Below are 14,863 nucleotides of genomic sequence, written 5' to 3' on the forward strand. Positions count from 1 at the left end.
TACCACTCACAGATCCTCACTGAAAAGAACTACTAAAAATCTGAAAAGGAAACAGAGCCCAGAAAAAAGGAATGGGATAGAAGGAGACATGGGGAGCAATGAAATTAGCAAATGTTTAGGTAAATCCAGAAAACATTAGTGAAAATACACACACACACTTATGAGATTAGTTTTCACTAAAAGTTGGTCAAATAGTGGCAATTTCATATAGTTCTACCTAACAAAAATGTATTTATACATAGTTTAGTTTGTAGGGTTGTTTTTTGTTTTGTTTTGTTTTGTTTTGTTTCAAGACAGGGTCTCACTGTCGCCCAGGATGGAGTGGAGTGGTACAATCACCGCAGCCTCGACCACCCTGGGCTCAGGTGATCCTCCCACCTCAGCCTCCCGAGTAGCTAGGACCACAGGCAAACACCACAATGCCCAGCTAATTTTTGTATTTTTTTTGTAGAGATGGGATCTTGCTATGTTTCCCAGGCTGGTCTTGAACTCCTGGGCTCAAGCAATCTGCCCACCTTGGCCTCCAAAGTGCTGGGATTACAGGCGTGAGCCGTCCCACACCTGGCCAAGTTTATCTCATTTCCTACTGTATTCCCAGCGCCTCGACCAGTGCTTATCACCTGGTAGGGAGGGCTCAAAAACATCTATTGATGAAGGGACTACTTTGGAGGAGGTATTAAAAGTAATGAGGAACTAAAATATCAGACGGAAGCAACCTGGAAATGGGAAAGGAGAGATCAAGGGTAAAGCATTCAGCACCCTTTGCATTATTCAGGAGAAAGATAGGGATATTGATTACTTTAGACTTTGTTAGATCAGACAAGAATATTAAAATTTTAAGGATAACCCATAAAACGAATAGAAAGAATGGATAACTTTTAAACTAGTAGATGGGGAAAAGACACTAAAGAGCATCCGATTGACTTCTAGTAAAGGACGGTGGATTGATTGTATGCATTATCCTCTGCTGTTCTCTGAAATCTCAATAACACGGCATTGAAGTGCACTTTTTACAAAATGCATAAACCCACAGGGAAAATAGAAAAGGAGACAAAAATAACAACATTTTGGAAGCTGGAAAGCTTCCAGATGGTCAAACAGTGGTGACGGGCACACCTGAGATGAATTTTGAATCAGCAGTGGAGAAAGCCAAGAAAGCCCCTGATTTTCACTACTACACTCTCCAAATGCTCTGACATTAGCGTCAGCATTCTTCTGAAAGAGTGGGTGGCAATGGGACTAGAAATATGGCAGTTGGTTGAGAGTCTGTTTGAGAAGCAGCTGCTCTCTTCAACTCTACTTGACTGGGTACCCCCAAGGCAGCAGAAAGCCAGATGCTTATTCTCTCTGAAAAGGGTAAAAGAGTGGGACTCTGGCTTGGAGAAAACTAGGTATTGTTGGGGGTGAGAGTTTTTGTGCTAAGAAAAATTAAGGAAAACTTTATACATTAAATTTTGAGGCTGGGCGCAGTGGCTCACGCCTGTAATCCCAACACTTTGAGAAGTCAAGGCAGGAGGATTGCTTGAGTCCAGGAGTTCGAGACCAGCCTGGGCAATGTAGCGAGACCCTGTCTCTGCAAAAGATACAAAATTTAGCCAGGTATGATGGCACCTGTGGTCCTAGCTACTCAGGAGGCTGAGGCAGAAGGATTGCTTGAGACCACGAGTTAGAGACTGCAGTGAGCCGTGATCGTGCCACTGCCCTCTAGCCTGGGTGACAGAATGAGACCCCATCTCAAAAATAAATTTTTTTTTAAAGACTCCTCAATTCACCATCTTTCCCGTTATTGAAAATGGAACAACGTTGTCCCTGAGAAATTTTGCTGGCCCATGGAAATAGGCCTAAAGAAACTGACTTTTGGGGGTTCCCTGCGTTCCAGATGGTCCCTCCTAAATTGACCCATGGACTCAGGATTTCACGTCAGCATGTTCTAATTTACGCAGCTTTCTTCTAATTTGCTGTGGGGTTTTGGGGTTTTGTTTTTTTTTTTTTTTTTTTAGTTTTTTGAGACAGGGTCTTGCCCTGTCACCCAGCTGGAGTACAGTGGTGTGATCATAGCTCACTGCAGCCTCAAACTCCTGGGCTCAAGTGATCCTCCCACCTCAGCCCCCTGAGTAGCTGGGGCTACAGGCATGCACCACCACACCTGGCTAACTTTTTAATTTTTTGTAGAGATGGGGATCTTGATATGTTGCTCAGGCTGGTCTTGAAATCCTGGCCTCAAGTGATCCCCCTGCCTCAGCCTCCCAAAGTGCTGGGATATCAAGCATGTGCCACCTCACCTGGCCAAAAATACTTAAAGGTGAAGTGAGACGTTCACATGACGTCATATCAGGAGGTCCACAGTGGCTACTTGTCCCACTATTAGCAATCCTTAGTTTTTTCACTTTGTGAGGTGGTCACTAGCAGACCTCTTGGTTGGAAAAATAGGTTATTTCCCTTTGTAATGAGCAAGTAACAGAATTGGGATCCCTTGGCATCTTAAAATACCTTGGCAACCTGATGAACATGGCATACATTCAAAATCTTTGCCTGAATTAATTATTACATTGGAAGAGTTGCAGAATGAGGATGCTCTAATTCTCCTATTTCTTTTATAGATTTCAGCTGATGTTAGTCTACGACGAAAAACTCCCTAATCAGTGAAGATGAACTGCACTTCTTTCTAAAGAGGCAATGTCAGCTGGGTGGGGGGCTCACACCTGTAATCCCAGCACTTTGGGAGGCCGAGGCGAGTGGATCACCTGAGCTCAGGAGTTCGAGACCAGCCTGGCCAACATGGTAAAACCCTGTCTCTGCTTAAAATACAAAAATCAGGCCAGGCACAGTGGCTCACGCCTGTTATCCCAACACTCTGGGAGGCTGAGGCGGGTGGATTGCCTGAGGTCAAGAGTTCGAGACCAGTCTGGCCAACATAGTGAACTATAAAACACAAAAATTACAAAATACTAAAAATACAAAACATTAGCTGGGTGTGGTGGCGGATACCTGTAATTCCAGCTACTTGGGAGGCTGAGGCAGGATAAGTGCTTGAACCTGGGAGGCGGAGGTTGCAGCACGCCGAGATCCTGCCACTGCACTCCAACCTGGGTGACAGAGCAAGACTCCATCTCAAAAAAAAAAAAAAAAAAAATACAAAAATACAAAGATTAGCTGGACATGGTTGTGGTTGCACATGCCTGTAATCCCAGCTACATGGGAGGCTGAGGCAGAAGAATCGCTTGAACGCGAAAGGCAGAGGTTTCAGTGAGCTAAGATGGCGCCACTGCACTTCAGCCTGGGTGACAGAGTAAGACTGTCTCAAAAAAAAAAAAAAAGAGTTTAAAGGAGTTGTTTTTGCAGAGTGAAAAATAGAGATGGGGTTGAGATACTGCTGCTTTTTTAAACTAACTTGTAGATCTGTTTGATTCTTTTTTAAAAAAACAATTTTTTTGGAGAGATGGAGCCTTGCTATGTTGCCCAGGCTGCTCTCAAACCCCTGGCCTCAAGTGATCCCCGTCTCGACCTCCCAAAGTGCTGGGGTTACAGACATGAGCCACCGCACCTGACTCTGTTTGACTCTTTATGTGCAGTTTGAACTTTTTAACTGAATTTTTAAAAAGGTATGAAATTAGTTTTTAGGCCGGGCACTAGTGGCTCACGCCTGTAATCCCAGTATTTTGGGAGGCCGAGGCGGGTGTATCATGAGGTCAGGAGATCGAGACCATCCTGGCTAACACAGGTGAAACTCCGTCTCTACTAAAAATACAAAAAATTAGCCGGGCATGGTAGCGGCCACCTGTAGTCCCAGCTACTCGGGAGGCCGAGGCAGGAGAATGGTGTGAACCTGGCCATTGCAGGAGAACTGCAAGCAGAGCTTGCAGTGAGCCAAGATTGTGTCACCACACTCCAGCCTGGGCGGCAGAGCGAGACTCCATCTCGAAAAAAAGAAAAAGAAATTAGTCTTTAAAGGAACACAAAACCAACAGAAAAGCAAGCAGGAAGATACAAGAAGCAAAGAAATATCATAGTAAAATGAAAATACAAAATAATATGGCATAATAAAACAGTAATCACTATCAAATTAAATGGATTAAATGAGCCCGCAAAACATTGTCTCTGGGGCTAGTCTGCTGGGTCAAAGTCCTGCCACTTATTAGTTCTGTGACCTTTGGCAAGTTATTTAACTTCTCTGTGCTTCAATTTATTTATTATTTATTTATTTATTTATCTATCTATCTATCTCTGTTTTTTTTTTGAGACAGAGTCTCACTCTGTCACTCAGGCTGGGTGCAGTGGTGCAATCACCAGTCACAACTCACTGCGGCCTCCACCTCCCGGGCCCACACGATCCTCTCACCTCATCTCCTGAGTACCTGGGAACACAGACATGTGCCACCCTGCCAAACTAATTTTTTAATGTTTTGTAGACATTGGGTCTCACTATATTGCCCAGGCTGGTCTCAGACTCCTGAGCTCAAGCGATCCTCCCACCTTGGCCTCCCAAAGTGCTGAGATTACAGGCATGAGCCATTGCACCCAGCCTCAAACTCTGTAAAAGGCAAATAATGATAATACTTACCTCATGGGACCTGTGGGAAATAGTGCTTTATTAGTCTAGGTTAAAAAGCACACAAACATGCTTGACACAGTAGGTGCTACATTAGTTTACTATTGTTGTTGTTTTCGGATTGGATTTTATAAAAACTCTACTTATTTGCAATTTATAAGAGGCATACCCAAAATATAATGTCAGAGAAAGGTTAAAAAGTGGAGCCAGGGAAGGAATTTAAAAAGACATACCAGACCAGACAAATAGTAATCAAAAGAAAGCAGGTATGCAATGTAACATCAGAACAAATAAGCAAAGCTTATTTGCTTTACTAGGGATAGATCAGATTGGGATAGATAGGGATAGAGAGGATTGATAGGGATAAAGCAGATCATTATTTAATCATAAAAGAAAAAATTTGGCCGGGCGTGGTGGCTCGCACCTGTAATCCCAGCACTTTGGGAGGCCGAGGGGGGCGGATCACAAGGTCAGGAGTTTGAGACCAGCCTGACCAACATGGTGAAACCCTGTCTCTACTAAAAATACAAAAATTATCAGAGTGTGGTGGTGCATGCCTGTAGTCCCAGCTACTAAGGAGGCTGAGGCAGGAAGATCGCTTGAACTGGGGAGGCAGAGGTTGCAGTGAGCTGAGATCGCACCACTGCACTCCAGCCTGGGTGACAGAGCAAGACTCTGCCTAAAAAAAGAAAAAGAAGAAGACGAATAAATTCACTGGGAAGATAAAACAATTCTGAACCTGACAACATAGTCTCAAAATATATAAAGCAAAAAGTCACTGAGTCCAAAGAGAACTTGACAAATTTGGTGGGAGATTTTAATACCATTTCCTTAAAATTGTTAGAATCACAGAAAACAAAAATAATAAGAACAACAGTCAGCAAACTTGATATGGAAAGAACAGCATCCCTGCCTGACAGTCAGCAGCCTCCACGCAGGAGGACCGAGGGGAAGCCAGGGAGCAGGGCAGCCTGAGCCAAGGCCAAGCCCAGTTGAGGACAGGAAGTGGAAGGAGGCGCCTAGGAAGGCTGAAGATGCAGAGGAGTGTGTTCCAGAGGCAGTGGGAAAACTGGGAGGGAATAGTTCTCGGGATGTTGGATAGAGAGAATAAGCAAAGAACAGTGCAGAAGGATGAGTGGGGTAGGAGGCAGTGACCTTGCTAGAGAGCCTTATGTTTTGGGCTATGACCAGGGCTGACAGAGGTGTGAGGCATGGCGGGTTCAGAAGAGAGAGCAGTGATGCATCACACACCTCTAAAGCTGATGAAGGCAGCAATTGGCATTGAGGCCAACCTGGCTGGGACTCAGAGAGGTGGGACACATATTGTGTGTCAGGCACCCTGCCACATCTTGGAGAGAATAAGACACAAACCCTCATCTAGTGGGTTGGGGAAATGATGCAGGGTTCAGTGTGGCTAGCGCGTGGGGGTGGGAAGCAGCCTGGGCACCCCTACAAGGCTCTCTGCCTTCCAGAATCTGGCCCAACTGGGTTTGAAAAGATTTAATGACAATGAGCTCTCTATGGACCTACCTTGCGCCCAGTGTTTACCTTTTTTATCTGTAACGCTGAAGTCAATACTCTAAGGTTGGAATTGTTATCCTCATTTTATTTACAGAGAAACTGGAGTTCAGAGAGATTCTTGCCCAAGGTCTTGCCCTGGGCCAATTCCAGGTCTGTCTGACTCCAAAGTCCATGCTCAGTACACTGTCTTCTGCTTGGGAGCAAAGAGAGGACTTTGCTCCTAAGACCAGACTCATACCACAAAGAGCCCCAACACTCACTACTGGGAGAAAACACCACCCTAGGTAAAAAGCCAGGTGCCCGTCCCCTCACCCCAGGGGGTTTAGGATTTGGGAGAAAGAGGCCCTGATGGAATATAGGGGGACCAGGTCCATATGTTAACTGATCTGGGTATAAGAACAGTAGCTCAGGACCAGCCAGAGAAAGAACAGCCAAGCCCAGGCACAGCGGCCAAGTCATCACCTCTCCTTCCTGTCCCACCGTGCCTTGTCCCACCACAAACATACCCCCCTCAGTTTCCCTCTTCTACTGTCTTCTGCCTAGGCAGAAGCAGCTGTGAGTGATAGCCAGGACAGCACGTCCTTGGGTCCTCAGGCTTGCCACTACGACCTGTTTACCCTATGCAGAGTATGATCCATCAGGTCTGAGAAATGCCCCACTGCTAGATGTTTGTGTCAAAAATGCCTGCCGGTGGTGCAACAGCTGGGTTGGGACCAGTGACGTGGACTCGAGTGCCACAAAATGTACCGAACACATTCTTGAGTCAACATAGTGATGGTGTGCCAACCCCAGATAAAGATTTTCATTATTTATTTGTTTGGGTTTTGTTTATATGTACCCCTCTTCATCACCAAAGATTTGAGGCTACTGAAAATGAAAATTGAGGCCGGGCGCGGTGGCTCAAGCCTGTAATCCCAGCACTTTGGGAGGCCGAGACGGGCGGATCACGAGGTCAGGAGATCGAGACCCTCCTGGCTAACACGGTGAAACCCCGTCTCTACTAAAAAATACAAAAAACTAGCCGGGCGAGGTGGCGGGCGCCTGTAGTCCCAGCTACTCAGGAGGCTGAGGCAGGAGAATGGCGTCAACCCGGGAGGCGGAGCTTGCAGTGAGCTGAGATCCGGCCACTGCACTCCAGCCCGGGCGATAGAGCGAGACTCCGTCTCAAAAAAAAAAAAAAAAAGAAAGAAAAGAAAATGAAAATTGAAATGGTGATAAAAGAGAGGGGGTTGCAGAGAGGACCACAGGATGGGGAAATAGAAATAATCACAGAAAATCATGACCTGATGAAGAGCACAATCGAAGCACTAGGAGATGACAAGGTTGCCAGAGTTGATCTTCACCATTGGTTTCGGGTTTCCTGAAAACCTGTGAAGAGAGGGATTCAGTCAATCACACATCTTTCTTTCTTTCTTTCTTCTTTCTTTCTTTCTTTCTTCTTTCTTTCTTTCTTTCTTTCTTTCTTATTTTTATTTTTTATTTTTTCTTGAAATGCAGTCTCGGTCCATCGCCAAGGCTGGAGTGCAGTGGTGCAATCTGGGCTCACTGCAACCTTCACCTCCTGAGGTTCAAGCCATTCTCCTGATTCAGCTTCCTGAGTAGCTGGGACTACAGGCGTGAACCACCATGCCTGGCTAATTCTTGTATTTTTAGTAGAGACTGTCATGCGCGAGACGGGGTTTTGCCATGTTTGCCAGGCTCTCGAACTACTGACCTCAAGTGACCCGCCCACCGCAGCCTCCCAAAGTCCTGGAATTATAGGCATGAGCCACTGTGTCCAGCTTGTTTTTAGTTTTTTATTACAAACAACACCGCGACGAACATCCACATAGCTAAAGCATGCATCCCATAATTATTTTCTTAAGATAATTTTTTTCGGCCGGGCGCGGTGGCTCAAGCCTGTAATCCCAGTATTTTGGGAGGCCGAGGCGGGCGGATCACGAGGTCAGGAGATCGAGACCATCCTGGCTAACCCAGTGAAACTCCGTCTCTACTAAAAAAATACAAAAAACTAGCCGGGCGAGGTGGCGGGCACCTGTAGTCCCAGCTACTCGGGAGGCTGAGGCAGGAGAATGGCGTAAACCCGGGAGGTGGAGCTTGCAGTGAGCTGAGATCCGGCCACTGCACTCCAGCCCCGGCGACAGAGCGAGACTCCGTCTCAAAAAAAAAAAAAAAAAAAAAAAAGATAATTTTTTTCATATTATTTATGTATGTATTTATTTATTTTTGAGACAGAGTCTCACTCTGTCACCCAGGCAAGAGTGCAGTGGCACAATCTTGGCTCACTGCAACCTCCACCTCCCACCTCAAGCAATTTTCCTACCTCAGCCCCTTAAGTAGCTGGGATACAGGCACAAGCCACCAAGCCCGGCTAATTTTTGTATTTTTAGTAGAGACAGAATTTCACCGTGTTGGCCAGGCTGGTCACCAACTCCTGACCTCAGGCCATCGCCTGCCTAGGTCTCCCAAAGTGCTGGGATTACAGGCGTGAGCCACCTCGCCCGGCCTTAAGATACATTTTTAGAGGGAAGAACATTTTCTGGCCAAGTACATTCCTATTCACAAACCTTTTGCCATAACACTGAAGACTTCCCGGGGAGGTTGGAACCAACAATGACTTAGACTCCAAAGGAATGAATGTAACATAAAGCTTTCAGCAATCTTCTGTCGATGTTACTTGTATAGACTTCCAGACAAACATTGAAGATTGAATGCATGCATCTATTTCACTTTTTTTTCCTGAAATCCTCCTGACTTGATAATGAAGAAATTTTTGGGAAAAGATGTAGCCAGGCACTATGACTCACGCCTGTAATCCCAGCACTTTGGGAGGCCAAGGTGGGCAGATCGCTTGAGTCCAGGAGTTTGAGACTAGCCTGGGCAAGTCTCTACTGAAAAAATACAAAAAATCAGCCAGATATGGCAGACCTGTAGTTCCAGCTGCTCAGAGGGCTGAGGTATGAGGATCACTTGAGCCTGGGAGGTAGAGGCTGCAATGAGCCCTGATTATGCCACTGAACTCCAGCCTGGGCGACAGAGTGAGACCCTGTCTCAAAAAAAAAAAAAAAAAAAAAAAGGATGAAAATGTAGATCCATGGAGACGGGATTGGGGAGAGGAAGAAAAGAGCACAGCACAATTTTGGATGTTAGAAAGCAAACGGATCAGTTGTAACTGATGTAGCAGGCCTTGGGAATGCTGGACATGAACTGGCAGTGAGAAAAGATGAGTTCCAGCCTGACTTACCCTGCTGGATTCTCAAAAGGCGGAGAGATGATACTAGGATCGCTGCTAGGCCACGCCGCCCCACGTGTGCAGTAGAAACAGCCTCCCCTTTCTCAAGACACTCTACAGCCGTCTGCCAGAAATTTGACATGGTAAATATACAGATCTGTCATGTCTACCCTGTGAGAGAGGTGGCCTCAGAATGATGCAGTGCACAGCTCGCACAGCCATATATGACTGTCCTGAACTGGGGCGCCAGTTTCTACTGAAAGTAGAGGTGATGGAGGAGGCTGTCGTAAAACATGCAAGATTGGTTGAAACCATTTAAGGAGCAGCTAGAGATTTAGCTTCCCTGTCTCACCTTAGTGAAAGATTGGAAGTTTATTCTCTTGAACGTCAGGCAGAGTTGAGGGCAGGGGACCTGTACTAGCAACAGGATTAAATCAAAGTATGCCCTCTGACATGTTGAATCCCCCTCCTGCTTCTTCCACTTGGCCCCAGGGACACTGCTATCTGGGCCTTTACCCTCCAGGCAGAAGAATGAAAGACATTTTTTAGGGGACTATGACCAGCTCAAGAGGTAAGACCCCAAAATTTTCACATTGGGGGTTCCCCAGCTAAACATCTCAGTGGATCACCCTACAGTGACAGTCATAGTCAATAAGTACTACCCATGTATTGGAGCTTCAAATCACCTTTAAAATCTCCCACTCTTTTTTTTTTTTTTTTTTTTTTTTGAGACAGAGTCTCACTCTGTCACCCAGGCTGGAGTTCAGTGGCGCCATTTCGGCTCACTGCAAGCTCCGCCTCCCAGGTTCACGCCATTCTCCTGCCTCAGCCTCCTGAGTAGCTGGGACTATAGGCGCCCGCCACCAAGCCCGGCTAATTTTTTAAATATTTACTAGAGAAGGGGTTTCACCGTGTTAGCCAGGATGGTCTCGATCTCCTGACCTCGTGATCCGCCGGCCTCAGCCTCCCAGGTGCTGGGATTACAGGTGTGAGCCACCACGCCCGGCCCAAATCTCCCACTCTTAAATTTAAGCAACCAAAGATTACCAGTCATTTGGGGAGAGATTCTAACATGAAAGATAGAGATCCAAAACAAACAAATATTGAAAAAGGAAGTTAGAGAAAACTGAGAATATACAGAAAGAAGAACATTGAAAAATGCCATTAATAACATCAGAGAATGAAAAGATTAAATTGATCAAGCAAGAACAGGATAGTACAAAAGACATTCACAGAATAACAATAATAAAAACTCTTAGAAATTAAAAAAAGATAGCAGAAATAAAAACTAAATAGAGAGTAAAGAAATAGTTCAGAAAGGGAGAGCATGTAGAGATTGAAGAACAAAGATAAGAAAATGAGAGGATCCAGGCCAGGCCCAGTGACTCACACCTGTAATCCCAGCAATTTGGGAGGCCGAGGCGAGTGGATCACCTGAGGTCAGAAGTTCAAGACTAGCCTAGTCCACATGGTGAAACCCCATCTCTACTAAATATACAAAAATTAGCCAGACATGGTGGCAGTCGCCTGTAATCCCACCTACTCAGCAGGCTGAGGCAGGAGAATTGCTTGAACCCAGGAGATGGAGGTTGCAGTGAGCTGAGATCCCGCCATTGCGCTCCAGCCTGGGCAACAAGAGCAAAAACTTCGTCTCAAAAAAAAAAAAAAGAAAAAGAAAATGAGAGGCTCCATCCAGGAAGGTCCTTTGATTGGAAGAGATAAAGTGGTACAATCACCTTGAAAAACAATCAGCATTATCTGGAAAAGATATATACACACATCATACAACTCAGCAAGACAAAAAGATCTGCTAAATTCATTCAGTCAACAAATATTTATTGAGCACCTACTTAGTTCTAGTCATCATGCTAGGCACTGACTATTCAAGAATAAATATAGACAAGACTTCTGCCCTCTCAGAAACCAACCAAGATTCTTCAACCCAAGGCAGCTGTGAAGTATAACACATCTCTGGCTCAATTTTCTCCATACAGTTTGGGATTCCATGAATGAGTCTGTGGGAAGATTTCCTGTACGTAGAATGCATGTATAAAGGAATAATTATTCTATGGTTTGAAAGAGAAGTAGAAGTAAGATTGAAGTGTAGAAGCTATGTTAAGAAAATTCCAGTTTAATGATTTTTGAAAAGAGCAGTAAAAATAAGACCAAAATGTGGAAGCTGTATTGAGAAAGATCCAATTTAATTCTAATAATCTTTAACAGAGTTGCCCAAAGATGGAATGAATTCTTTTGAGAGATGATACAGTTAGCTGTCAGTGGGAGTGTTCAATACAATTGAGTGATGACCATGTGCAGGCACTGTGCTAGGCTCTCTGTATTTTCAGTAAGCTATTGTTGTACAACAAAGCACCCTAAAACAGTGTCTTAGAACAACACTAAACATTTATGATCTCTCACAACGTCAGTGGGTCAGCAGCTTGGTTGTGTGTTTCTGGTTCAGGGTCTGTCATGAGGTTGCATCTGAAGGCCTGGCTGAGGCTGGAGGATCTGTTTCCAAGGTGGGTCACTTTACATGGCTGGCAAGTTGGTGCTAGCTGTTGGGAAGGGGCTTCAGTTCCTCCCTGTGTTGACCTCTCCACAGGGCTGCTTGCGTGTCCTCACAACATGGCAGCTATCTTCCCTCAGAATGAGTGATCCAAGAGAAATCAAGGTAGGTGCCGCAATGTGCTTTATGACCTAGAATTGGAAGTGAAATACCATGACAATAGCCTATTCATCACACATCAGCCACCATCGTGAGGGCTAGCTACTACACCCTGCAAATACAATGATGAACAAATAAATGGCCTGCCTGAGCTCGAGAGCTGTTAGCCTAGAGTTACGATCACTTGTTACATGTTATCAAAGAAATTAGGGCTGAGAGACAAGGTTGTTCCCTCCAACCCTAATGTCCTGTGATCTTATGATTCCAGGTCCTAGGTCTTTTGTCCCCATATCACTAATCCATTGTCTCAGAACCAGCAGCTCACCAAACCCTCACTCCTCAGACACAGGCCATTCGGGGGTTTCTATTGTGTCCCTGCATTGTCAGCTGCTTGTCATCACAGCAAGATAGCCATGACTCCACCCTGCACTCTTTCAGATGGGAGACAAGGGAGTGCCCAGATAACTGTAAGCGTGTTGTTTCTGTCCCCAGGACATGCCATGGCCTCCTCCTGGGAGCACAGGGTGTGCTATGATAACAGCAGGAGGACATGGCGTCCCCATGCAGGAGCTGCTTTTGATCCTGCCGGGACAATCCCTCAAGAACAGCAAGGCCCTGTATGTACAGGAAGAGAGTGGCCCTCAGATTGCTTCCCTTTGCCCTAATCAGGGCCACGTAGTACACCAGAGACCTCAGGGGTAGTGACCCTGGACGTTCTCAGAGGACTTCTGACCTTTGAACTTGGGGATGGGCATAGGAGTGTGGCTGGCATCTCAGTCTGGCCCACACCAGTGCTGGTCAGCCTGCCTTTGCGGCACTAATCCAGACCCACAGAGGAGTCCTCTACTTCCAAGTCACCTGAGGAGCCAGTGGTGACCAGGGAGATTGTGGCCTGACATTGTGCTGACTCTGGGGGACTGTTGGGTAAGCTGATGTGGGCTGGGCTGGAGTTTAAACACACCTCCCTCCCTGGTGCCCACAGGGACCTCCCAGCCCATGCTGTCCTATGGGTGCCAATGATTCAGTCTTTCCTGGTGGCATAGACTGTAGCCTGGAGAAGCTCTGGGGAATATTTCTTTTCTTACTCATTTCTGATTTTATTTTATTTTATTATTATTTTTTTTTTTTGAGACGGAGTCTCACTCTGTTGCCGGGGCTGGAGTGCAGTGGCCGGATCTCAGCTCACTGCAAGCTCGGCCTCCCGGGTTCACGCCATTCTCCTGCCTCAGCCTCCCGAGTAGCTGGGACTACAGGCGCCCGCCACCTCGCCCGGCTAGTTTTTTGTATTTTTTAGTAGAGACGGGGTTTCACCGTGTTAGCCAGGATGGTCTCAATCTCCTGACCTCATGATCCGCCCGTCTCGGCCTCCCAAAGTGCTGGGATTACAGGCTTGAGCCACCGCGCCCGGCCTATTTCTGATTTTAAAAATACTACTCTCAGGATGACTATTGTTAAAAACAAAATAAAACAAAACAAAAAAATAACAGAAAACAACAGGTGTTGGAGAGACTGTGAAGAAATTGGAACCCTGGGTGTCACCAGTGGGAATGTGAAACGGTGTCGCTACTATAAAAAACAGTTTGGTGGTTCCTCCAAAATTTAAATATAGAATTACCGTGTGACCCAGCAATTCCACTTCTGGATATATGCTCAGAAGAATTGAGAGCAAGGACTAGAACAGATATGTGTACACCCACATTCATAGCAGCAGTTTTCACAATTGTTTAATGGATAGAGTTTTCTGTTTGGGGTGATGAAAAAATTTTCAGAAATAGTGGTGGTGGTGGTTGCACAACATTGTAAAGGTAATTAATGCCACTGAATTGAACACCTATAAATAGTTTAGATGGTAAATTTTATGTTATAAAAGTAATACTAAAATGGTGGGATATTTTTTCTTTTTCTTTTTTTTTTTTTTTTTTGAGACAGGGTATCTTTCTGTTGCCCAGGCTTGAGTGCTGTGGCATGATCTCAATTCACCCCAGCCTCAACCTCCTGGGCTCAAGCAATCCTCCCACCTCAGCCTCTCGAGTAGCTTGGGTCACAGGTTTGCACCACCACACTTGGCTAATTTTTGTATTTTTTGTAGAGACAGGATTTTGCCATGTTGCCCAGGCTGGTCTCGAACTCCTAGGCTCAAGCAATCCACCTGTCTCAGCCTCCCAAAGTGCTGGGATTATAGGTGTGAACCACCACACCCAGCCTAAAATACATCTTTTTTCTTTTTCTTTTCTTTTCTTTTTTTTTTTTTTTTGAGACAGAGTCTCACTCTGTCACTCAGGCTGGAATGCAGTGGCATGATCTCGGCTCACTGAAATCTCCACCTCCCGAGTTCAAGCGATTCTCCTGCCTTAGCCTCCCGAGCAGCAGAGATTACAGGCACACACCACCAAGCCCAGCCAACTTTTGTATTTTTAATAGAGGAGGAGGTTTTACCATGTTGGGCAGGCTGGTCTTGAACTCCTGACCTCAAGTGATCCACCCATCTCGGCCTCCCAAAGTACTGGTTAAAAAAAAATCCCATTCCACCGCTTGCTGGATAATGTACTCACCATTCTGAAGTGCCTCTTCCTCTTCCATTGTGTCTTTGATGCCATGGTTGATCATGAGAATTACATGAGTCAATATGGTAATATGAGGCGGTTTTTAAAAGCACCTCACACTACCAGCATTGCAGTCAGCTTCATTGCCATCCTTGTGTTGAAAAGCTCCACAACCGTTACCACTGGGCATTTCTTATTGGCTACGATTTGCAGGGGGCTTTCACCTTCTCATATATTCCCTGTTTTCCCTTCTGTGACCTCCCCTCCTTTCCTACTCTTCATTACCACCTCATATGCCAGTGCAGGGAATGCACGAAACAATTGACTCCATCTCTCTCTCTCTCATGGTCTCT

The sequence above is a fragment of the Trachypithecus francoisi genome, unplaced genomic scaffold (genome assembly GCF_009764315.1).
Source record: "Trachypithecus francoisi isolate TF-2019V2 unplaced genomic scaffold, Tfra_2.0 Lachesis_group8, whole genome shotgun sequence".
Lineage (NCBI taxonomy): Eukaryota > Metazoa > Chordata > Mammalia > Primates > Cercopithecidae > Trachypithecus > Trachypithecus francoisi.